At 39.5% G+C, this 25,418-nt stretch overlaps 1 long non-coding RNA gene across 1 annotated transcript in view; it reads left to right on the top strand.

Moving 5' to 3' along the window:
* Positions 1–579: 579 nt before the first annotated feature.
* Positions 580–25,418, top strand: part of LOC108586347 — a 43,056-nt gene continuing 18,217 nt past the window's right edge. Inside the window, exons 1-2 of the long non-coding RNA XR_001903553.3 lie at positions 580–7,912; positions 19,942–20,171. This is a non-coding gene — a long non-coding RNA (uncharacterized LOC108586347). The remainder of the gene's footprint in view (positions 7,913–19,941; positions 20,172–25,418) is intronic.

Genomic DNA, 25,418 nt, shown 5'->3' with positions numbered 1-25,418 from the left:
AGCTGGATGAAATCCCACCAATTCCAGATGCCATCTGCCATGCTCAGCATGGGGAGCACCATTTTGACTGGCTTTATTTAGCCTCTTGCCTACTGCGACATTGCTGAGCGTTATTTTATCTCCCTCCTTAGAAGAGAATTCCCTCAAATGAGTCCTTCCTGGAAATCTGGGACACTTCTTGACTCTTTCTTCCTTTCTCACTCAACGAATTTAATAGGAAGTTAACATCATACCAGTCTCTGCAGAGACGCTGTTCACAAAACCATCAGTAGGGCTTAGAGTCTGAAATGATCTATTTCAGAATAAGATTTTGACTTTTCTTTTGCATAAGTCAAAGGATTATTAAAGTGATTTCCCTCAAACAAGAAGCAATCTGGCATTTGCTTTTTGGACAGGGTCTCCCTCTGTCGTCCAGGCTGAAGTGCAGTGGCATGATCTCGGCTTACTGCAGCCTTGACCTCGTAGGATTAAGCAAGTCTCCCACCTCAGCCTCCACGAGGTGCGCACCATCACACCTCACTAATTATTTTTAATTTTTTGTAGAGACAAAGGTTTCACCATCTTTTCCAGGCTGAACTCAAACTCTTGGGCTCAAGTGATCCTCCTGCCTTGGCCTCCAAAAGCTCTGATTACAGGTGTGAGCCACTGCACCTGGCCAAGCATTCTTGGCTTGAAATGTTGTATTGCTTTTACTTCTGGGACAGAGTTTCTCAAACTTGACACTACTAACATTTTGGACCTAGTAATTCTTTGTTGTAGGAGATTGTCCTGTTTATTGTAGGATGTTTACCAGCATGCCAGTACTACCACTCCAGTCAAGACAGCCCAAAATGTCTTCAGACCTTGGCAAATGTCCCCTGGGGGCAGATTCACCCTTGGTTGAGAACTGCTGCCATAGAGCAATAGGCACAAACTGAAGGCAACTTTTAAAATAGCATTTTGCCTCTATAGGGATGAACAGCTGAATTGTATGTTTTAATGGTATTGTTAACCAAAAAGATAAAGTCCAAGGAAGATTGTGTGTGTGTGTGTGTGTGTGTGTGCAGCAATCTACCTCTATTAATGCCAGGAAAAGTGAACTTATTTACCATCTGAATCATATTGTTGACTAATGAGGAAAAAAACACTGAAAACTCCACACTTTACTAAACATGCCACTCTGCGGAAACATTTAAATGTATATAGCACTACATATTATCTCCAAAGGTAACAGAAATCTCCTGTTTTTATCTTTACTTTTATTTATGGTAAGGCATTTGCTTATATGCTATAAGCACTTGGCTTTTCAAGATTTCATTCCCTGGGTGTGTCTAGGATGTCTGTGCTCTGTGACATCTTTGTGATGCAGGCTATTTACCTGGAGGGTAGCTTATACCTGTGGGGCTGAGGGCAGGGTCTGTAGCTGACAGTAGCTGGGTGTTGATTTTTTCTGGTTATGCATGACACATTACTTCTGTCTGATTCTTTGTACAATTCCCACCCCCTGGCCCTGGCTGATGTTTCAGCCCTGCTGGTGAAGCAGTCTATTTGCTAGAGTGGCTAATCGTGATTATCTCAGTTTTGGCCTTCATTTGAGTATGACTACAAGAGGCACACAATTTGAGGGGTGACTCTTGCGGTAGATGGGTGGAGATGAAACTCTCTGTACCTTCTATGCTTATTGTAGATTAGATGCAGAAAATTTCTAAAAGTTGATGATCTAAGAATTGGGAAAGATCTTAGTTGCCATGTGGGTCTCTCCTGAAGAATTTCATTCTTTGGTTTATACATGTACCCTCCACTGTATGACATTTTGATCAAATGGAAGATCCAAGACATACACAATGAAGCAATTGCATGATGATGTAAAATAGAATAAGGCTAAACATCAGAATAAATGGCAAGCACAGCAATTGCTGTCAGAATTCACAGAAGTGAGTTATTGTTGAGGATAAATTTGATATGGGAAATGTTCCAGGAGTCTTTGGGAATTGGGTTAGGCTTTGAAGGTTGGACAGGATTTACATTGACAGACAGAAAACATTTGTGCATCACAGACACCGGGTACATGTGTGTTTAAATAGTGTGAGCAAAACCTCGGAGATAGAGCCAGCTCGGAAAGTTGCTAGGGAGGTGTACTTGACGGGGATGGAGGACTTTAGGGAGAGGATAGGGACAAATTTGGACAGGTAGAATGGGAACCATCCTGGGGCATTTATTTTGAGAGCTTTTGGAAATTTCTAACAAAGTTTTCTTCTGTATCTGCAATAATAGCATAACCGACAAAATCTGATGTAGGGTGGTACTCACTGTTCTCAAAACAAGTTTCACAAAAGAGCATTGCAGGAAAAAAATCTGTTTACTGAGAGCAAGGAAACCAAAGTGTATTTGTGAGAGCTATGTCCTCTAAAAATGAGCAGGGACTTTTGCAAAAATAAAAGTAGTTCTTTTTTGTGAGTGATGTGCATAAAAAATGAGTTAGTAAGAAACCTGAGTTAATGCTTGTGGACATTGAATGGCATGGACTTTACATGGCTCAGAGCATCTCACAGTGGTGAGCAATTGATAATGTCTGTATCAGAAACTGGCCACACTTACAAGAGGTAGGACTCGACTATTGACTTTTACAAACTATTGATCTTAAATTATCGTAGGCTGATTTTATAGATACAAAGAATGTTGGCAAGGGTGCTTCTAGAGTTTCAGATTATCTTAACTATATATAATTAGCTCTGAAAGACTGTGAGTGAGGGTGGGTTATGATTTTTAAGTCCTTTTCTTTTTTTAAAAAATCTGGTTGCTTTTCATCTGCTTTGAATTCTCCCACTTGAAAATTTAGGTTCATAAAATTCCAAAAGAGACTGAAAAAGCTAAGTTCCAATTAAAAAAAGAAAACATAAATGTTACTTCCAAACTTTACCTAAGATATTGCTTTTAAGAATGATCTGGCACTAAACTGACTGCAGAAGGTTATTTATTCAAACCCTGCCTTGTTCCAAAGATAGCTATTAAGGGATTGTTCATCACTGGGGAACCTTCTCAGAGACACACACACACACACACACGTACACACACAAACACACACACACACATACACACACTTTTTTTCTCTCCAATAGCTCATTATATTTAATGACCCCCAACATGGAGATAATTGATTAGATTATAAAGATTGAAAGTTGGAAAATTTGAGGGGAAAGGCAAACTTTGTCTATTTTTTATCTTTCTATGGTGAGAAGTTGGGAAAGAAAGGAAGGCAGAATATTTGTTACATCTCTGTGAACAGTGATGATTTGGTAGTGAGGTCAGCTACCTCACTGACACCATCCTAAGTCAGCAGTGAAGGGGCAATGGCTGGTTCTCACATGAGGATGACTGTCCCCCTTGTGTTGCTGAGAATACTAGAAGAATCATTACTGCACATGCTTAGGTATGTGTGGCCAAAAGAGCACTGGCCTTGGATCCACCAACCTGGGTTGCATTTCCTAGCTGTGTGACCTTGGATGAGTCACATAAATTGTCTGTGCCTCAGTTTCTCTTCTGTTCACTGAGGCTGCTTCTCTCAGAGGTCCCTTCTTTACTGGAACACCTTATTTTATCCACTAAATCTGTGCTTCTGAAATTCTTTGAAATCTCCTGTTTCATCTTAAAAACTAATAAAATTTTTGTACTCATTTGTGTATGTTTGAATATAAAAATAACATTTTAAATTAACAGTGAGTCCGGTGGACGCTCTGGTAATATGTGCCTCCCCTATCCCATGGCAGGGGATTACCCTGGCATAGAACAGTGTAACCCTGAAGGCACTTCAGTTTGAGAAGCAGGGGATTAAACATGGTGAGGTAATCACTGATTTTATTGATCAGGATAGGATGGGTTAAACTGTGATAAGAAATAATTCCAAGAGTTCAGTGGCTTAAAATAACAAAGGCTTGTTTCTTCTTCATATTAAATCGCCCCTACTGTTCATTTGGAGTACTTGGTTTCTTTCACTCAGGACCTTTGCAGAGCGAGTCTCTTTCTCTGTTTTCGTTGTGATCTGTGATGAGCAAGGTAGGACAATGGACATGCAGTGGCTCATTCTCTGGCTCTTAGGTCACTCACATTTCATTGGTTAAAACAAGTCAAGGCTATCCCGAATAGGAGAATGCAATTCTATAAAGTTCCAGAAGATGGAGAGCCAGAAAAATTTGGTGAACAGGACTAATAACTACCACATCAGCTGAGGTCAAGAATATGGCAGAAAGAGGTGCCCAGAACACAGCGTCGTTTTGGAGGTGTCATCTGAAGATGATCAGCTACCCCTGAGTCTCTTCACAAAGGGAACACACGCAATGAACTCATGGCTAACTTGTGTTTCCCTTTACTATTCACACACACTTTGTGTCACAATATCTTTCTCAAAAACAGTATGGGATTCTGGATTACATTAGAATCACATTCTAGTCCTGCTTCCCTGAGATCACTTCTGGAAACTAGCTTGATTGGAGTTCTGGATTTTTTAGAACCCTTTGGCTGCACATCACAGACAGTTTCCTGCTTGGCTTTCTCTCACATCTGGTGAAGCACAGCTATTGGCTCTAAGTTCCACTGGTTTACAAAGCTGCCTTATCTTCAAGTTCTTAGGAGGTGCTTTATTATCAAACAAAGAGGACAGCCCCCTTCTTTTGATGCTAATGCTGTTATCAGGAAGGAGACCAAGGTAGCTGTACAGGAGAGAGACCCTGAAAACACACACAACTGCTTTAGGGGCTCGCTCTAGCCAGTTTGCCTGGGATCTTTTCAGTTGCCCTGGGTCTCTGACTCTGCTTTTGTTATAGTCAAGTGCTGTAACAGTTTTGTACTTCTTCCCTCCATCTGCAGCATATCTGGTGACCATTAGGGAGCATTTTCTGCATTTATCTTTTGTAACAGAGTGCCAGGCACTACAGAAAATCTGAGGTAAACTAAATTATTTCTTTATTTTTGAGGCTTCTGGAGTATTAAAATAAGTAATACCAAAAGAGCATCATAGAAACTGATGAATTTTAAGTTGTTGGATGATATGCTTCTTTTAAAAACTCTTGCCAGTATGTCTATGAAAATTGAGGTATAACCTTATTTGGAGATATCATCAAAAATCTAAATTTGAGGCCTGTTTTAAATACGAGGCTTATGCCAAGTGGTCCTCTTGGGTCCCCTTTCCCCACTCTTCCTGTGATAGGTCCTGAAAGTAAGTGAAATACATTCTCTTTGCCCTTGAGACACTCAAAATCAATTTGGAGAGTCAGTATTAAAAATATAATACAGAGGCTAATACAGGTAAGTATATAATAAAGTGCTAAGTTGGCAGCAGATACTATATGTATTTTTAAGAGCTCCAAGAAAGGAGGGATTACTGTGGCTAGTGGAGTCAGGAGTAGTTTTGTAGAAGAGATGGGGGCATTGATATAGGACAAAAGGATTTTAGGAACAATACCACCGACAAAAGATATTGACTTCCTTCTATCAATTTACATTCAAATAAAACTGGCTCTGCTTTATGAGTTTCCACTTGTTGGTCTAGTCTCCATTCTCAGCCTGGGTCAGAACTTTTCTGAATCCTATATAATTTAAGCCCTGTGTTGCTAATCTTTTGAATTAAGTTAATATGTGAACCACTAGCCACCAGGGTTGCAGGTTTGAGAGAAAACAATGAACTCTGCTCCCCCTTCCCTTTGAGGCCAGGAGGGAGCTAATAGCTTTCCTTGACGGGCATGCAGAACCAGGAGGGGGATGAGCAGCATGGATGCTGAGTTGATGCAGGCAAGCCCTCTGGAAGGGCTTCTAAAGCTGCCCTGTCTTTGAAGTGAGTGAGAATACCTCACGTGGAGCTATCCCGAGGATTGACAGGACCAGACCCACAAAATTTTCTAGTTGTAGTGGGGCCGTGAGCATCCCCTACAGCTTCTCCTTTGGACAGCAGAAGGCTTGAGAGCACACCCCATGGAGCCACCAAGTCTGCAAGAGCAGTGGGGAGCAGTTACCACCAATTGAATTCTGCTCCCTGCTGCGGTGCTGAGTGGAGGGGGCTTCTCATCAGACGTAACTTTCTTTCCTTCTAAGAAGATATATATATATATGTAGTTTTTCCTCTTAAAACCAAAGTTGGAATATTTACTTGAAAATGAATTCCTAGACTCTGGTTTTAGTTAAAAATTTCCATAGGGAACAATAGAACTATAGTACATTTCTAATTTAAAACTTTGCATTGTTGATGAAGTTTTGAAAATAACAGAAGTAGGCAACCCAAACATCTGTTACTTTAATTTTTTTTTTCCTCCCTCAACTTGTAGCAAACTTGTGGCACTAGTCTTGGAATGTGGGCACTGTCTCTGATCAGTATTTTAGGGAGTTTTGGAATGCACAAGAAAATATAGATAAGATTCTTTGCTTAAAATTTATAATGCGTTGCAGATTGCACTGTGGGTTTCTGAAGCAACGAAAAGTCATGGTAGGTTTTAAAGCAGTTTCAGAGGAATAGCTCAGATCTTTGATGCAAGGCATTTAAATTAATGCTAGTCACAACATAAAGCTCAAGTTCAAAATTTATGTCTCCCTCTGATTACCACACATCAAACTACTTGAAATGGAGATGAAATTGCATTTCTCTGGGGGAAACATGGTGCTATTTTGATGATCAAATGTATTGGGAACAGAGGTTCTTGTTAGCCATGTTGTGTGTGGTGTGGGGAAGTTTCAGGCAACTTGGCGCTGGACCGGTGCGGGGAGGTTGAGCAGGGTGGCCAATACAATTAGACCCTCTGGTGAGGAAGAGGGGGCGCCAAACCCTTAGTTCTCATTGAGCTGGGTTACAGAATGCACTAGCTGCCTGTGCCATGGCTTCTGGGTCACTGGGAACGGGTGGCTCACTCTGTGTAGGTCAAGGAAATCTGCAGCGTCACAGCTTATCTTTCTAGAGGAAGCATTGGTCAAGGATTAACATTCTGGAACAAATCCTTGTATTTCACCGTTATTATTTTTGTTATTATTTTCTGGCAAATGAATGTGTCATTGAGATGATCATTACGTAACCAAAGTACTATTGCAATATAACTTGCCAAGAAGTTATCATTCTGCTCAAAATATTAAAGGTCTTTTGCTTCCCCTTTTAAAATGTCCTTCTGACCCCACCCCCCTGCACTGGGCAGGCTGCAGCCTGGCAGGTATGGGGCTGGGAGGCCACAACGAGATGGTAGTGTTCTTTGATCATCTGCCATGAGGTACTGGGCAGATCTAGTAGGGAATGAAAGATGACCAGGTAAGCTGGCTTGGTCTGGCACTATTTCTAAAGTAGAAGCTACAGAGGTATTGGTGTTCGCAGTTAGATGGCTCCTGCCAAGATACTTTCTGTGCTGACTAGGTTCACCTCTTTTCAGGGCTCTGTCTCTTGGGCAGACCTTTAGGTCTTAAGCAGACAAGTCTGCTTGGCTCCTTCAGCTTCACAATGAGCCCTGTTTTTTTTCACAGTGAGACATTTTCTCTTGTTGAAGTGAGTGTTGATCTTCCTGGGAAGAGCAATGGAGGGAATGTGGGTTCTAATAGTTTCTGGACACTCTTTCCACTTCAAAAAAAAATGAAGTTTTTTTTCTGAATTCCTAGGGCCTGGAGTTTTTTCCTATGTACTTCTCTAATGAAATAATAAGCTTCCAATAGGTGTGTGTTATATTTCTAAGCCAGAATTAATAACTGGATATCTATTAGTTTGGAAATCTTGGGTCTGGCTATTATAATTACTAATCTATTTTTATCTCTGCATAAATTACGGTTTAATATTCTATCATGTTGAATTTTTCTCAATGGTAATCTTATGATGGCTGCAGCCACCTGTTAACTTCAACAAGCATGCTGGCCTGGAGACTACATAATGGTGTATCGGTTATGATAAGAGCATCCTTTTCCCTACTGTCACTAGGTAAGTTGCTACCTACCTTAGAAGCATCTTATATATAGATTATTAATTTAGTTCCTTATTTCTGGCTATGAACGGCAATTGAAATATTGGCTTGCCAGAGATTAAGGAGAAAAGTTAATGGCCAGCCTCTACTTTTTCTTACTTTAGAAGTGAAAACGGTGGTCATTACTATTATTAATTACAACCCAAACAACCACAAATTTTAAGCAGTCTTCCTGACAACTTAAGGAGTATTTTTAAATAATCAAGTTTACTTTAAAATGTTGAATTAAAAAGTTTACAGAAGAATTTCCAATTTTAATTATTGCTCTCAAACAGTTTATCTTTTCTGCCTTTTCCTCCATGTCCTCTCCTAAGAGCAGGTGCCTCTCCATCACTGCCCATCAATGACATTTCTGATGCTCCAGAAGGATACCCTTGAGGTCATCCTGTCCTCACCTCTAATATTCATTATGATCTCTAACATCACTATATACAACATTTGTGTGTATATAGGATAATTTCTGGTGCCTTCATGTGGTTGGGGGTTTCTTCACATGAATATTTGCTCTTTCTCCTTAGGCCTTCCTCTTGGCTTTGCTTTTGCAGATATATTCACACATATGATTATAGTCATGTAAAATATACATGTCTATGTTTATACAATGTGTACAAATTAATGTAAACAACTCTCAGTAAAATTGTGTTGAATCAGTTAATAAACATACACACACACGTGCTTGTGTGTAGGGGGTGGTTTGTTTGGTCTGTACTCTATAGATGCAGGCACTGAGAATAATTTTCTTTTGTCCCTGAAGATTTTATTGTAAAGCTTCGGAGATTTTCCTTGCTGGATAATTTCTTTCAAAAAAAATTTGATGAAAATGTGCATAGCAATTTTGACTTACTTGTAGGTGGAAAGAAGAATAATTTTTACACTTTGAAGCAATTTTGGATTTTTTCACATGTGGATAATTCTCTGAGCTTTCAAAGCAAACATTTCAGAATTTCCTATTCTTCAGACTGAACTGGTTGAAAGTAATACTATAATATTTGTACCTTGCTTTTTATAATTATTTATACATGTACACTTATATTTATGTAATCAATGTTACTATACATTTCTAATTGCTAATTAGTTGCTTACTTTTTCAGTGCATTTTTAAATGCTCTGAAATCCATCCATCTATATATCTATCCTAGGGACAAAGGTAATATTCTTTTCCTTTTTGAATCTCTAGAAAATTTATTTATTTGCTTTTAGCCCTGGAAAAAAATTTATTTTTTGTCTAAGTAGGCATTTATTTTGAGGTAAATATAAAACATAAAATTTTCCCCAAAGTCTATTTTAATATTACCTTTTAACTGTGTGCCAGTAATGGGTACAGAGTAACTATCACCCTCACCCCATCCATTTTACCCCAGAATGGTTGACATTATGTGGAATTGGTCCTCTATGCAGGTGAAAGTCTGCCCATGAAGTTTACAATAGCTATGAAGCCCTATGGAGGGAATTAAAAATTCTCTCCCTTTGAAAGTGGAACATCCTCCACCAACTGGTAAAAATAAGCCTTTTTTTTTTTTTTTTTTTTTTTTTTGTATTGGAAGAACTTCAGGGATTCTGAAAACTAGGAGGAAAACATACCACACAGTCTGAGAATACTGTGTTTAGGAAGGTTTGACAACAGAGGGAAAAAAGCCTGTTTTAAAACTCTCAGGCTGGGAGGTAGCTGTTTTAGTGGGGCTACTGAAGTCTGAAATGACCTCTTTTTATATCTTGAAGAACTAAATCTACTGCAAAAAGGTAAGATTTTCAAGTTGTAATAAAGACTAAATTTTAACGTATGAGGTCTTTCGGTATACTAACTCAACTCTAATTCAATATTATTCATAAACTGGATATTATTTTAGAGTACACTGAATTAAAAAATGTAGTCCACAGGCAAAATATTGTTATGACATGAATCTCATGTATGGTATTCCCCTTCCTTCTCTGTGTAGGATTTACAACTGCAAACTTCTCAAGCAGCAGCGCCACATCCCTGCTACCTCTCTGCTTGTGCATGTGTCCCTACATTATCCAAAATAGGGGTGGGCTAACGATGATTGCAGGCTAACTCCAGCCCACCACTTGCTTCTGTAAATAAAGTCTTATTGTACACAAACATAGCCAGTTATTTAAGCACTGTCTGTGGCTGCTTTTGTGTTAAACATCAGGGTCAAGTAGATGAGACAGAGAGCATGTGGTTTGCAAAGTTAAAACTAGCCTTGCTCTTGTAGAAAAAGTTTGCCAACCCCTGACCTAAGATATTAATTTTCTTCAATTGATATGAATTTGCTTCACTGATGGTATCATAGAAAACTCTTAAGTGATGTGTGTTCCTTCTCCTGTGACTTATCTCTTTCTTTTTGATAGGAAAACTAAAAGCAAAACAAGAACACTTAAAAAATGGGGCTGGGGGGAGCCCCCCAAAACAACAACTAAATATCCTTACAAAATTTAAGAAGTGCTGATAAGAATCATGAAATAAGCCCATTAAAATATAGTGATGTTATTGAAAAATGATATTTTTGCCGAACAACATAGTAAGAAAAGAATACTTAGAACACTTATATTCTCGTTCTAGCTTTGCCATTCTCCAACTCTGAGATCAGCAAACCTTTTGGGTAGAGGGCAAGGCAGTAAATATTTTAGACTTTGTGGGCTGTATCTATTTTATTTTATATAAGACAAATGGTGGGCCAGATTTGGTGAGCAGGCCCATAATTTAACTACCTCTGCTCTAACTCAGTGGTCTTGATAGACCACAGCTTATACAGGCTGCATTTTCAGAACACTGAAATCAACATGCTTTCTAGTTTTAATGATTTTCTATCTTGTTGTGTGAATCAAAACCAATGTTGATAAAATCCACTACATTTTCCATGGATTGTTTTCTTACCATGTGGAAAACAGAGTCAGAACAATACAGGGGAGACAGCATTTCCTGCTGTATAAGTTTCTATTGCTGGGTAATAAATGACTTCCAAATGTAGAAGTGTAAAAACAACAAATATTTAATTTTACTCTAGTTTTGTGGGTCAGAAATTCAGGAAGAGGCTGGTTGGACATCTTCCCTTGGTGTTTCTCATTTGGTTGTAATTAGGTGTCAGCTAGGTCTGTGGCCATTTGAAGCCTGGCATAGGCTGGTGGCCAGCAGTTGATGCTGAGTGTCAAATGGGTGCTTAGCTGGGACGGTTGGTTGGATTGCCTATACATGGGCTCTTCATCAGGGAGGTCTTAGGGTAGGCAGACTCTTTTTTTTTTTTTTTTTTTTTAATTTATTTATTATTATTATACTTTTAAGTTGTAGGTACATGCATAACATGCAGGTTTGTTGCCATATGTATACTTGTGCCATGTTGGTCTGTTGCACCCATCAACTCGTCATTTTACATCAGGCATAACTCCTAATGCAATCCCTCCCTCCCTCCCATGATAGGCCCCGTGTGTGATGTTCCCTTCCTGAGTCCAAGTGATCTCATTGTTCAGTTCCACTCTATGAGTGAGAACATGTGTGTTTGGTTTTCTGTTCTTGTGGATAGTTTGCTAAGAATGATGGTTTCCAGCTGCATCCATGTCCCTACAAAGGACGCAAACCCATCCTTTTTTATGGCCGCATAGTATTCCATGGTGTATATGTGCCACATTTTCTTAATCCAATCTGTCACTGATGGACATTTGGGTTGATTCCAAGTCTCTTTGCTATTCAGGAATAGTGCTGCAATAAACATAATACGCGGTGCATGTGTGTCTTTATAGCAGCATAATTTATAATCCTTCTTGGGTATATCCCCAGTAATGGGATGGTTGGGTCATATGGTACATCTAGTTCTAGATCCTTTTGAGGAATCGGCCATACTGTTTTCCCCATAATGGTTGAACTAGCTTTACAATCCCACCAACAGTGTAAAAGTGTTCCTATTTCCACATCCTCTCCAGCACCTGTTGCTCTCTGACTTTTAATGATCGCTTATTCTAACTGGTATGAGATGGTGCATTCATTGTGGTTTTGATTTGCATTTCCTCTGATGGCCAGTGTGATGATGAGCATTTTTTTCATATGTCTGTTGGCTGTATGAATGTTCTCTTTGAGAAATGTCTGTCTTGTCCTTTGCCCAATTTTTTGATGGGTTGTTTGTTTTTCTTGTAAATTTGTTTGAGTTCTCCTTGTAGGTTCTGATATTAGCCTCTTGTCAGATGAGTAGATTGCAAAAATTTTCCCATTCTGTAGGTTGCCTGTTCACTGATGGTAGTTTCTTTGCTGTGCAGAAGCTCTTTAGTTTAATTAGATCCCATTTGTCAATTTTTCTTTTTGGCTGTCAGTTGTTTTGGTGTTTTAGGACATGAAGTCTTGCCCATGCCTATGTCCTGAATGGTACTACCTAGGTTTTCCTCTAGGGTTTTATGGTATTAGGTCTAACATTTAAGTCTCTAATCCATCTTGAATTAATTTTCGTATAAGGAGTGCTAGGAAAGGATCCAGTTTCAGCTTTCTACTCTATGGCTAGCCAATTTTCCCAGCACCATTTATTAAATAGGGAATCCTTTTCCCCATTTCTTTGTTTCCTTTTTCTCAGGTTTGTTTTCAAAGATCAGATGGCCGTAGATGTGTGGTGTATTATTTCTGAGGGACTCTGTTCTGTTCCATTGGTCTATCTCTGTTTTGGTACCAGTACCATGCTGTTTTGGTTACTGTAGCCTTGTAGTATAGTTTGAAGTCAGGGTAGCTGATGCCTCCAGCTTTGTTCTTTGACTTAGGATTGTCTTGAGATGCGGGCTCTTTGGTTCCATATGAACTTTTAAAGCAGTTTTTTCCACCTCTGTGAAGAAACTCATTGGTAGCTTTCTTGATGGGATGGTATTGAATCTTATAAATTACCTTAAGTAGTATGGTAATATTTTCACATATTGATTCTTCCTATCTATGAGCATGGTATGTTCTTCCATTTGTTTGTGTCCTCTTTTATTTCACTGAGCAGTGGCTTGTAGTTCTCCTTGAAGAGGTCCTTACATCCCTGTGTTGGATTCCTAGATATTTTATTCTTTGAAGCAATTGTGAATGGAAGTTCATTCCTGATTTGGCTCTGCGTTTGTCTGTTATTGGTGTATAAGAATGCTTGTGATTTTTGCACATTAATTTGTATCCTGAGACTTTGCTGAAGTTGCTTATCAGCTTAAGGAGATTTTGGGCTGAGACAATGGGGTTTTCTAAATATACAATCATGTCATCTGCAAACAGGGACAATTTGATCTCTTTCTTTTCCTAACTGAATACCCCTGATTTCTTTCTCTTGCCTAATTGCCCTAGCCAGAACTTCCAACACTATGTTGAATAGGAGTGGTGAGAGAGGGCATCCCTGTCTTGTGCCAGTTTTCAAAGGAATTTTTCCCAGTTTTGCCCATTCAGTATGATATTGGCTGTGGGTTTGCTTCATAAATAGCTCTATTATTTTGAGGTACATTCCATCAATACTCGAATTTATTGAGTTGTTTTAGCATGAAGGGCTGCTGAATTTTGTCAAAAGCCTTTTCTGCATCTATTGAGATAATCATGTGGTTCCTTTGTCTTGGTCTGTTTATATGCTGGATTATTATGTTTATTGATTTGCTAATGTTGAACCAGCTCTGTATCCCAGGGATGAAGCCCACTTTGATCATGGTGGATGTTTTACGTGTTGTTGAACTGGGTTTGCCAGTATTTTATTGAGGATTTTGCATCGATGTTCATCAGGATACATTCAAAAATTCTCTTTTTGTTGTGTTTCTGCCAGGCTTTGGTATCAGGGATGATGTTGGCCCCATAAAATGAGTTAGAGGATTCCCTTTTTCATTGGATTGAATAGTTTCAGAAGGAATGGTACCAACTCCTCCTTATACTCCTCTGGTAGAATTCAGCTGTGAACTATATCTGGTCCTGGACTTTTGGTTGGTAGGCTACACTATTGCCTCACCTCAGAGAGCCTACTATTGGTCTATTCAGGGATCTGAACTCTCCTGGTTTAGTCTTGAAGAGTGTATGTCCAGGAAATTCATCCATTTCTTCTAGGCTTCAGTCATTTTGGCGTAGAGGTGTTTATAGTATTCCTCTGATGGTAGTTTTGTATTTCTGTGGGTCGGTGGTGATATCCCCTTTATCATTTTAATTGCGCTCTATTTGATTCTCTTTCTCTCTTTCTCTTCTTTATTAGTCTCTTGCTAGTGGTCTGTCAATTTTTGTTGATCTTTTCAAAACCAACTCCTGGATTCATTGATTTTTGAGGGTTTTTGTGTCCTCTATCTCCTCCAGTCTGCTCTGATCTTAGTTATTTCTTGCCTCTGCTAGCTTTGAATGTTTGCTCTTGCTTCTCTAGTTCTTTTAATTAAGTGCATGTTAGAGTGTCAATTTTAGATCTTTCCTGCTTTCTCTCTTGTGGCATTTAGTGCTATAAATTTCCCTTACACACTGCTTTAAATGTGTCCCAGAGATTCTGTATGTTGTATCTTTTGTTCATTGGTTTCAAAGAACATCTTATTTCTGCCTTCATTTGTTATGTACCCAGTAGTCATTCAGGAGCAGGTTGTTCAGTTTCCATGTAGTTGAGCCGGGTTTTGATTGAGTTTCTAGTCCTGAGTTCTAGTTTGATTGCACTGTGGTCTGAGAGACAGTTTGTTATAATTTCTGTTCTTGTACATTTGCTGAGGAGTGCTTTACTTCCAATTATATGGTCAATTTGGAGTAAGTACGATGTGGTGCTGAGAAGAATGTATATTCTGTTGATTTGGGTGGAGAGTTCTATATGATGTTCATTAGGTCTGCTTGCTGCAGAGATGAGTTCAATTCCTGGATATCCTTGTTAACTTTCTGTCTTGTTGATCTGTCTAATGTTGACAGTGGAGTAAGCCAGTTCCCATTATTATTGTATGTGAGTCTGTCTCTTTGTAAGTCTCTAAGGACTTGCTTTATGAATCTGGGTGCCCTGTATTGGGTGCATATATATTTAGGATAGCTAGCTCTTCCTGTGGAATTGATCCCTTTACGATTATGTAATGGCCTTCTTTGTCTCTTTGATCTTGATGGTTTAAAGTCTGTTTTATCAGAGAGACTAGGATTGCAAACTCCCCTGCTTTTTTGTTCTCCATTTGCTTGGTAAATCTTCCTCCATCCCTTTATTTTGAGCCTATGTATGTCTCTGCTGTGAGATGGGTCTCCCCGAATACAGCAGACTGATGGGTCTGAGTCTCTTTATCCAGTTTGCCAGTCTGTGTCTTTTTCATTGGAGCATTTAGTCCATTTACATTTAAGGTTATGATTTTTATATGTGAACTTGATCCCAAGCATTATGATATTAACTGGTTATTTTGCTCAAGTTAGTTGATGCAGCTTCTTCCTAGCCCCTGACATGGTCTCACATTTTGGCATGTTTTTTGCAATGGCTGGTACCGGCTGTTCCCTCCATGTTGAGTGCTTCCTCTCAGGGTCTCTTGTAAGGCAGGCCTAGTGGAGGACAAAATCTCTAAGCATTTGCTTATCTGTAAAGGATTTTATTTCTCCTTCACTTATGAAACTTAGTTTATTGGATATGAAATTTTAGTTTAAAAATTTTTCTTTAAGAATGTTGAATATTGGCCCCACTATCTTCTGGCTTGAGAGTTTCTGCCGAGATCTGCTGTGAGTCTGATGGGCTTCCCTTGTGGGTAACCCTGATCTTTCTCTGGCTGCCCTTAAGATTTTTCCTTCATTCTCAACTTTTGGGTGAATCTTGGCAATTATGTGTCTTGGAGTTGCTCTTCTCGGTATCTTTTAGGGCGCTCTCTGTATTTCCTGGATTTGAATGTTGGTCTGCCCTACTTCAGTTTAAAGTTCTCCTGATGATATCCTGAAGAGTGTTTTCCAACTTGTCTCCATTTTCCCCAATTTCAGGCACCCCAATCAGACGTGATTTGGTCTTTTTACATAATCCCATACTCTGTTGCAGGCTTTGTTCATTTCCTTTTTCTTCTTTTTCTTTTTTGGTTTCTTCTCAGCTTCATTTCTTATCTATTTGATCCTCAATCGCTGATACTCTTTCCAGTTGATCGAGTCGGTTACTGAAGCTTGTGCATTTGTCAATGATTTCTCGTCATGGTTTTCATCTCTTTCATTTCGTTTTTCTTATGACCCTCTCTGTATTAATTACTCTAGCCACACCTCTTCCACTTTTTTTTCAAGATTTTTAGTTTCTTTGTGTTGGTAATGTAATTCCTCCTCTTTTTTAGCTCTGTTGAGAAATTTGATGGACTGAAGCCTTCTTCTTCCTCATCTCGCCAAAGTCATTCTCCCATTCAGCTTTGATCCGCTGGCTGCATGAGCTGCGCCCTTTGCCGGGGAGATGCACTCTATTTTTGAATTTCCAGCTTTTCTGCCCTGCTTTTTCCCCATCTTTGTGGTTTTATCTGCCTCTGGTCTTTGATGATGGTGGAAAATTGATGGGGTTTTAGTGTAGGTGTCCTTCCTGTTTGATAGTTTTCCTTCTAACAGTCAGGACCCCTCAGCTGTAGGTCTGTTGGAGATTGCTTGAGGTCCACTCCAGACCCTGTTGTCTGGGTATCAGCAGCAGAGGCTGCAGAAGATAGAATATTGCTGAACAGCCAGTGTACCTGTCTGATTCTTTGCTTTGAAGCTTCCTCCTCAGGGGTGTAGTCCACCCCGTGAGGGGTGTGGGTGTCAGACTGCCCCCTAGTGGGGATGTTCCCAGTTAGGGCTACTCCAGGGGTCAGGGACCCACTTGAGCAGGCAGTCTGTCCCTCTCAGATCCCCAGCCTCCGTGTTGGGAGAGATCCACTGCCTTCAAAGCTGCCGACAGAGTCGCTTGCTCCTGCAGAGGTTTCTGCTGCTTTGTTGTTGTTGTTGTTGTTTTGTGTAGCTGTGCCCCTGTCCCCAGAGGTGGAGTCTAAGCAGAGACAGGTAGGTTTCCTTGCTGTGAGCTCCACCCAGTTGGACCTTCCCAGCAGCTTTGTTTTTACCTACTTAAGCCTCAGCAATGGCGTGGCTTCCTCCCCCAGCCTCGCTGCTGCCTTGCCGGGTAGATCGCCAGACTGCTGTAAAAGCAGCAATGAGGCCTCCTGGGCGTGGGACCCCTCCCGCCAGGTGTGGGATGATCTCCTGGTGTGCCTGTTTGCTTGTGCCGCCACATTGGGGTGGGAGCTACCCGATTTTCCAGGTGTTGTGTGTCCCAGTTCCCTGGTTAGAAAAAGGGATTCTTCCCCCCTTGCGCCTTCCCAGGTGAGGCAATGCCTCAGCCCCAGCTCAGCTCGGCCTGGTCGGGCTGCAGCAGCTGACCAGCACCGGACGTGATCAGTCCTGCACTTCAGTGAGTATACGAACCCAGTACCTCAGCTTGAAAATGCAGAAATCACCGGGTTCTGTGTGTCGCTGGCGCTTGGGAGTTGGAGAGACTGGAGCTGTTCCTATTCGGCCATCTTGTTCCCTAGGCAGACTCTTTAGATGGTGCCTGGCTTACCCTCGTGTGAACGTTCTTAGAGAATAAAGTGGCAGTTGCACAATCTATTCTGATCTAGCACAGGAAATCCATGCTTTATAAGTCAAGAAGTCACAAGTTTGCCCACATTCAAGGGGAGGAGAGATAGACCTTACCTTCCAATGGAAGGGCTGTGAAATCATTTGGGGCCATATTTTAAAATTACTACACCCAGCTTTGGTGATTTTACGTTTATAACTCAAACATGGATTTAATAGAATTTTAAAATTCAATTATTATATAATTGTACCAGTATTGTATAATTAGCCAAGGTTATTAAGGTCAAGGTGTCATAACTAAGATCATCTCAGATATACAATTAAACTGATAAAAAACCAAAATAGGTTGATTTTCCAAGAAAGTAAAATAGTTGTAAGATTTCAAAAAGATCTGCTACCGAGTTTTTGTCTTAACGGGATCACATATTTATCCCTTCTGACAGAATAACATTCATTCAGGTATAAATCAGATCTGAGTTAGTGAAAAACTTGGTTATGGATTATATTAAGAAAAATGAATTTGTTATTTTCATGTAACTAAAATAGGCCATGAAAGGCATTACTAAGCAGAAGAAACCATCCATTTTTATATACTTGCTGAGAATTTACTATATGCCAGGCACTATTCTCCATGCAGAGGATATAGCAGGGAATAAAAGAGACAATAATCCTTCTTCTCACAGAGGCGAATCTGTTACGGAGAAACAGATATTAAACAAAAGCCACCTTCTAAGTCACATCCTGAGAAGTATTGTGAAGAAGAATAAAGCAGGGTGAGGGGCATACAGAGTGTCTGAGAGACTAAGGATGGAATGTTATTTTAAATAACATAACCAGGGAAGGTGGCATTGAACTGAGAGTGGGCAGACAAGCCATGTGACATTCTGGGAGGAGTGCATTTCAGGTTGGTGCAGAGCTTATGTGAAATGCCCATGTGACTAGGGTGGAAGGACCAACATTTCCAATTGAGAGAGTGGTAAAAGATGAGGTTAGGGAAGATGTGATGGTAGTGGGGGTGTGGGTGGGGGTAGTTCATGTGGGTCTTGTTGGCCACAAGAGGGAGTCTGAATTTTATTGAGTAAAATAGGAAGTCATTAGAGTTTCTATTAGAGGAGTGAAATAATCTGACTTAAAAAAAATCACTCTGGCCTCTATATAAATAATAGCCTATTTTTTTTTTGGCGGGAAGGGGGAAGGTGGAGTAGACAAGAATGGAGTCAGGGGAACTAGTTAGGAGAGTTTTGTAGTATTCTAGGTACAAAATGTTTGCAGGTTGGAATAGAGTGCTAGCAGTAGCAGTAATTAGAAAAAAATAAAGAGATTGTATCCATTTTACATATGAGTAAACAGAGGTTTAGAAATTTTAATAAGTTTTCAAGTGGTGAACTGGTATTCAAATCTAGATATAATTTCACAGATCAACTTCAGCCATATGGATTTTCATATATTTAAAATTAATAAAGTCCAAATACATGACATTTTACTGTACTTTTCGTGAATTGGGTTAAATTAAAAGTGGCTGGCCATGGTCCTGCTTTGTAGACATTTTCTATGAACATAGTTCTTCTTCATGATCTGCATGCAGAAAACATTTAAAATCCAGTAAATTGAATAAAATTTAAATTACATCATCATTGTTGTCCGGGCGCGGTGACTCATGCCTGTAATCCCAGCACTTTGGGAGGCCGAGGAGAGTGGATCATGAGGCCAGGAGATCGAGATCATCCTGGCTAACATGTTGAAACCTCATCTCTACTAACAAAAAATATAAAAAATTAGCCGGGCGTGGTGGCTGGCGCCTGTAGTCCCAGCTACTCAGGAGGCTGAGCCAGGAGAATGGCGTGAACTCAGGAGGTGGAGCTTGCAGTGAGCCAAGATCGCGCCACTGCACTCCAGCCTGGGGGACAGAGCGAGACACTGTCTCAAAAAAAAAAAAAAAAAAAAAAATTATATCATCATTGTTTATACGATTTCTATGGAAAAATGAAGGAATGACTGCAGATATAAAACCCATAAACTACATACAAACATTCAGCATAATCATGATGAATGAGGTTTAACAGTCAATCTAAGAACTGCCATCGTCAGTTTGGGGGATTGATAAGTGATCAATAATACATCAGAAATATTTTTTTCCAGGTTCAATAACAATGGAAGAGAGTACTCACAGTCATTTTGGGAGGAATTTGGAAGTGAATCTACGAGGTCCATACTTTCCATTGAAAGGTGGACATCAGTAGACCTATTCATTATGAGACTTTAGTCATCCTGGAGCGTCTCCTGTGATTAGACCTTTCTTCCTTTGGGCAAAGTGTGGGAAGGAGACTCTTTTCTTCTATTCTTGCTACGGTGCTTACAAAATGTTTATTGGAGAAGAAATTGATTCCTTTATCATCAGGTTCACGGACTCTTTATTTTATTCACCATGTTTACCTTCTTTGTGAGCTCTCTGAGTTATTGACATGGTGGTTTACTTGTGTCTCTAAAACCTCACTGTTTCTTGATTTATAGGTTACATCGTGCCTTTTCTCTTCCACATGACGGAGATCTTCAAAGTAAGCATCTTTCAAAGCAGTGACAAGCAAAATACAACTGGAAGATCAGTAACTCTCTGTTAAGCAGCTTTGCTTGCTGTCATTGTTGACTGCCAGGGGGTGGTGATCCATGTCAGTCACTAAAATGACACCTTGGCAAGACTGCTGTCTGCTCCTGGAGTTTTTGTGTATGGAAACAATTTTAAGGTAATGAGATTTTCATATATTTCTAGCACCTTTCACAGGGTCTGGAACATAGTAGGTACCAAGCAATTATTTATTAATGTTAATTATAAAATCATGTTTTGAAAGCCCTACTAACACATGGTAGGTAGTTTTGTTGCAGATTGGAGCGATGCAAGAATTTCTTCTCAATCCTAAAGTTTATTAATAGTAGAATAAATAACCCTCCAAAGAGGCAGAGTCATTTAGCGAGACCCAATGAATTGATATAAACTTATATTTTTAAGCCATCAAAGTAAGAAGAGATTAAGACTAACGTTTACTTATTAAGATAATTTCCTAATCATTCTTATAAGAACTTAATGAGTGACAAACTGACGCTGGATATAAATTTATGATTTCCCAAAATAACATTTGATTGGTTTGAGTGATGTCTTACATCAAGTAATCATAGTTAATTTTTGCTTCTGGAGAGATTTGACTTTACCAGTCTATCATGTCATCAGATGTATTTCAAGAATGATTTCTTTGTCTGTTGATACAGAGTTAAAGGATTCCTATGGATATTCTTGAATCTATAACTTGTGTTTTTATTGGGGCAGATGGGACAAATTCTGAATAGTGGCAAAAGATTACATCTTCATTTGAAATGTACTGCAAACATCAAAAGAATGATTTCACATTTAAAAATATTTTTGTCATAAATCAAGGGCAAAGGTAGGATTTTTCCTGTAAACTCAGAGTTGACAATAATGCAAGAAGCAATAGGTCACTTATTTTAAGTTGAAATAAAAGTCAATAAATGCTGTACCTTTGAAAGATTATGTTTCTGTTACCAGTCACCACCCTAACAATCAAAGCTCCAACAACAACAACAACACAATCATGAATGTCACAATGGTAACTGAAAATGGGGGTAATCCTTACCAGCTAGAAACAACTTGGGTAACATATAGATATGGAAAGCTTAGGCTGGATGAAGAAAAGAATGCTCCCTCTATTCTGGCACTTGCTGCTAGAGATGACATGAAGAATCTGGCTGTCTCTTCACTCAGATTCCCATTTTTGCCCCTGGAGCAGGCACAGTGCATGTCTTTCTCAGATCTCTGTCCTTCTCTGGAGCAGTGATGGGTGCTTATTTTAAGAGCTACTGTGGTTCCCCACTTTGCCTTTGAGATCTGTTGGTTATGCCAGCACACTGGTTTTCAAACTCTGGCTGCGCACTGGAAGCACCTAGGAGCTTTTGTAAACTCCCCATATCCCAGCTCCATCTTCAGAGATTCTGAGTTCATTGGCCCTGGGTGTGACTCAGGTTTTGGCATTTTTGGAGAGTTCCCCAGATATTTTTTAGGTGCAGTTAGAATTGAGAACCACTGGCCTAATCAAGTTTAGAAGAAGGAAGAGAGCACAAACTTTGAGTTTTGCCTTAGTTCTCACCCTTGATTTTGTTTTCCCAAAGGTTCCTTAGAGTCTCAGAAAAATCCAGTGAATTCAGTCTCAAGTGAATCCAGTGATGGTGATTCATGGTTCCTGATTCTTTTCTAAACTGCTTTCTCAATTCTCTTTGCCCATAATCTTTCCCAGGCAGGAAACTCAAAAGAGAGGTCAGAGAAGGACGAGAATCCTCATGCTATTTGGCATCTTATTGTAAGACGTGGTGGAATGTGTTCAGCAAGTCAATTTGGCAGAATTGAAGAGTAATGGATTGGCATATCAAAATGCATATACAAAAAATTAATCAAGGCAAACAACTTCATTCATAGTGTTACAGTAAACAAGTTTTAGTATAGGATTTTAAAAGTCTTAGATTCAAGTTGTGGCTTCACTATTTCCAGGAGCATGACTAGTTTGATTTATGCACCCACTCTGAACTTTAGTTTTCTTGTCCATAATATAGAAACAATATCTGCTGTACTTGTCATATGTGGTTGTTGTAAGATTAAATTAAATTATAAATTATAAAAGTGAATTATGAGATTAAATTAAATTATAAAAGTTTATAAAACACTTTATATTATATATGTGATATACAAATATTATTATTATGGCATGAACTGCTTTATTATGTATTTATGTGAATGCAATTCATGGTTCACTTTTTCCATAAAGGAATAATTCTGAGGAAACAATGCTTATACAAATGTAATTAAATCAATGTGTTAGAGTCTTCAATCTGCTGGGTGGGACGCTTCTTTTGTAAACCTGGATGTTTCAACCTTATATGGGATATAATTGGTTACTGCTTCTGAAAAACAAAGCTTCATATTATTTTCTCCTCACTTAAACTTATATTTAAGGGGTTTATTACAATATCAGTTATGCCAATTGTAGCCATTAAGAGAAAAATAACAAATCTATAGGACTAGAAACATTTGTGATTTTGTTAAGTTGTGGAAGAAGCCTTAGTTTTGTCTTAATTTATAGTATTTCAGTGAGTTCGGGCTGCTGTAACAAATTACCATAGACCGGGTGACTTGAACACAAATATTTATTTATTTATTTATTTATTTATTTATTTATTTATTTATCTATCTATCTATCGACACAGAGTCTCGCTCTGTCATCCAGGCTGGAGTGCAGTGGCACAATCTTGGTTCACTGCAAGCTCTGCCTCCCAGGTTCACACCATTCTCCTGACTCAGCCTCCCAAGTAGCTGGAACTACAGGCACCCACCACCATGCCCGGCTCATTTTTTTGTATTTTTAGTAGAGACAGGGTTTCACTGTGTTAGCCAGGATGGTCTCAATCTCCTGACCTCGTGATCAGCCCGGCTCAGCCTCCCAAAGTGCTGGGATTACAGGCAAACAAACATTTATTTATCACAGTTCTGGAGGTTGAGAAGTCCATAATCAGAGTGCCATCATGACTGGGCTCTGGTGAGGGCCCACATTCAGGTTGCAGATGGCTGACTTTGACTTGTATCTTCACATGGCAGAAAGAAAGCAAGCTAGTTCTCGGTCCTCTTCTGTAAGTGCACTAATCGCATTCATGAGGGCGCCACCCTCACCACCTAATCCCTTCCCAAAGACCCCACCTCAATGTAATAATTATTTCATTAATAATAATTGTTGTAATTAATAGTTACATTGTAATAATTATTACATTCATGAGGGTGGAGCCCTCATGAACAGAATGAGTGCACTTAAGGATTATCACGTAAGAATCTGGAGGAACATAAACATTAAGTTCATAAGTGGCTACCAGAAAAGGAGTGCTTGCTAATGTTACCATTTGCTGAGTTAATGATAAGTGCCAGGGCCCAATCTTAGTGTTTCAGATACTTCACCTTATTTAGGCCCACAAAATTTCTTTGTGAATTAGTATATTAGTCTGTTCTCAAACTGCTGTAAAGAAATGCCCGAGACTGGGTAATTTATAAAGGGAAGAGGTTTAGTTGACTCACAGTTTCACATGGCTGGGGAGGCCTCGCTAAACTTACAATCATGGCAGAATGCAAAGGAGAAGCAAGTACCTTCTTTACAAGGTAGCAGGAGAGAGAGTGAGTGTGTGCAGGAGGGACTGTCACATACTTATCAAACCATCAGATCTCGTGAGAACACACTCACTATCACGAGAAAAGCATGGGGGAAACCGGCCTTATGATCCAATCACCTCCCACCAGATCCCACCCTCCACACATGGGGATTATGAGGATTGCAATTTGAGATGAGATTTGGGTGGGGACACGGAGCCAAACTGTATCAATTAGGCTCTATTACTACATTACTTTTTTTTTTTTTTTTCCTGAAAACAACCCAAAAACTGAGGCACAGAGGGGCTGTTCTTTTCCCCTTAAATCTAAACAGTGTGACTCAGATCCTTTGCTTTTAACCACTGAACTCTACGTCTTCAAGAAGTCACTGTTGCAAGGGTTTACCAACGTGTTGATTTTGCAGGATATGGTGACAGGAGCTTGGAAGAGGGTAGGGATGAAAGCCTAGACTTTCTTTCAGAAATAGTTACTTTGACTGAATGCATGGAGTCACGTATATATGGCTGTGTGGAGAATAGGGTTGCATATAATAGCTAAATAAATTGTTCTCGTAAGACATTCTGTGGATTATTGGTGCTCTATCACCCTGCTCCAGGTGATAGAGTGTGACATTCTTGGAGTTTTGAGAGCAACAGAAGGCATCATCATAGGCTAGGACATGGGCATTCTCAGCAGTAGTAGTGACAGTGGTGTGGTCCCTTGGAAGCATAGACAGGGGATATATGTCAGGGCTCCAGGCAGGAGAGGAAGAACATGATGGATGCCTTGAGGCAGTTTTCCCTTGATCATGTGTACAGGGAGCATTCTCTTTGGAGTTCCCAGAGGAGACCTGTGAGGACACTGTGCATGAGAAAGGGAGACACATAGTAAACAAGTGATTCCAGAGGATGTTACCTCATATAGTACCTGAAGGCTGGAGTGCCTGTATAACAACAGCAAAAAAATAAAGATAGCTAACTTTCCATATACTCTTCTAAAGGCTTTCCTTATGTACAATTGTCTTAATTTCAAAGCAGTTCAGTGAGCTAGAGAACCACATAGTATTAAAACCTCAGTTTTACTGATAAGAATCTCAGAAATAAACAACTCACTCAGGTTCACACAAGTTAATCAGTGCAAGGAGAGACTGAAATCAAGTCTTTCTGATTCCAGTGCCCATACCATATACTACACTTTGCTTTTTCCAAACAAACAAACAAACAAACACTAGTTGTGGAGGGTGTTCTATATATGCCTTTTGCTTTGAACTACCATGAGTGTTGGAAGTAGATGAATGTCATCCAGGCAAGAATGCCAAGAGCATGAACACAGGGTTGGATTAATTAATAAACAAGACACAGCTGGGGCTTCTTGCTTGCTATTGCTCATAGTTTCTTGGACTAATCCTGTGACCTGTAGAAACTGTTGGTTGTTTAGGAACCATAAGTGAAATTAATTACCACTAAATGCAGATTAAGTCAGAAAACAGCTTTGAGTAAAGGGATTTTAATTGTTTGCTTTGCACTACAAAGACCTGCATTGATCAGCAATTCCAAATTATCATCGCAAATATCATAGAAGTGGGTCTCTAATCCTGTTACAGGACACCTTAATTCAAGATCAAATTTTGGTTAGAATGCAGTAACAGTTTCTACCTCATTATATAAAGTAGATGAATGTTGAAATACTGAGAGCTGAATATCTACAAGAAGAGAGAATAATACTAGAGCCAAAGGGATTCAGTGATTTTATTAGAATACTAAGTTATAACATAATAAAGCACACCACGCCACACATC

The sequence above is a fragment of the Papio anubis genome, chromosome 5 (assembly GCF_008728515.1).
Source record: "Papio anubis isolate 15944 chromosome 5, Panubis1.0, whole genome shotgun sequence".
NCBI classification, from domain to species: Eukaryota; Metazoa; Chordata; class Mammalia; order Primates; family Cercopithecidae; genus Papio; species Papio anubis.
Note: the sequence above shows the minus strand (reverse complement) of the source record. Positions and strands in the feature narration are given on the sequence as shown.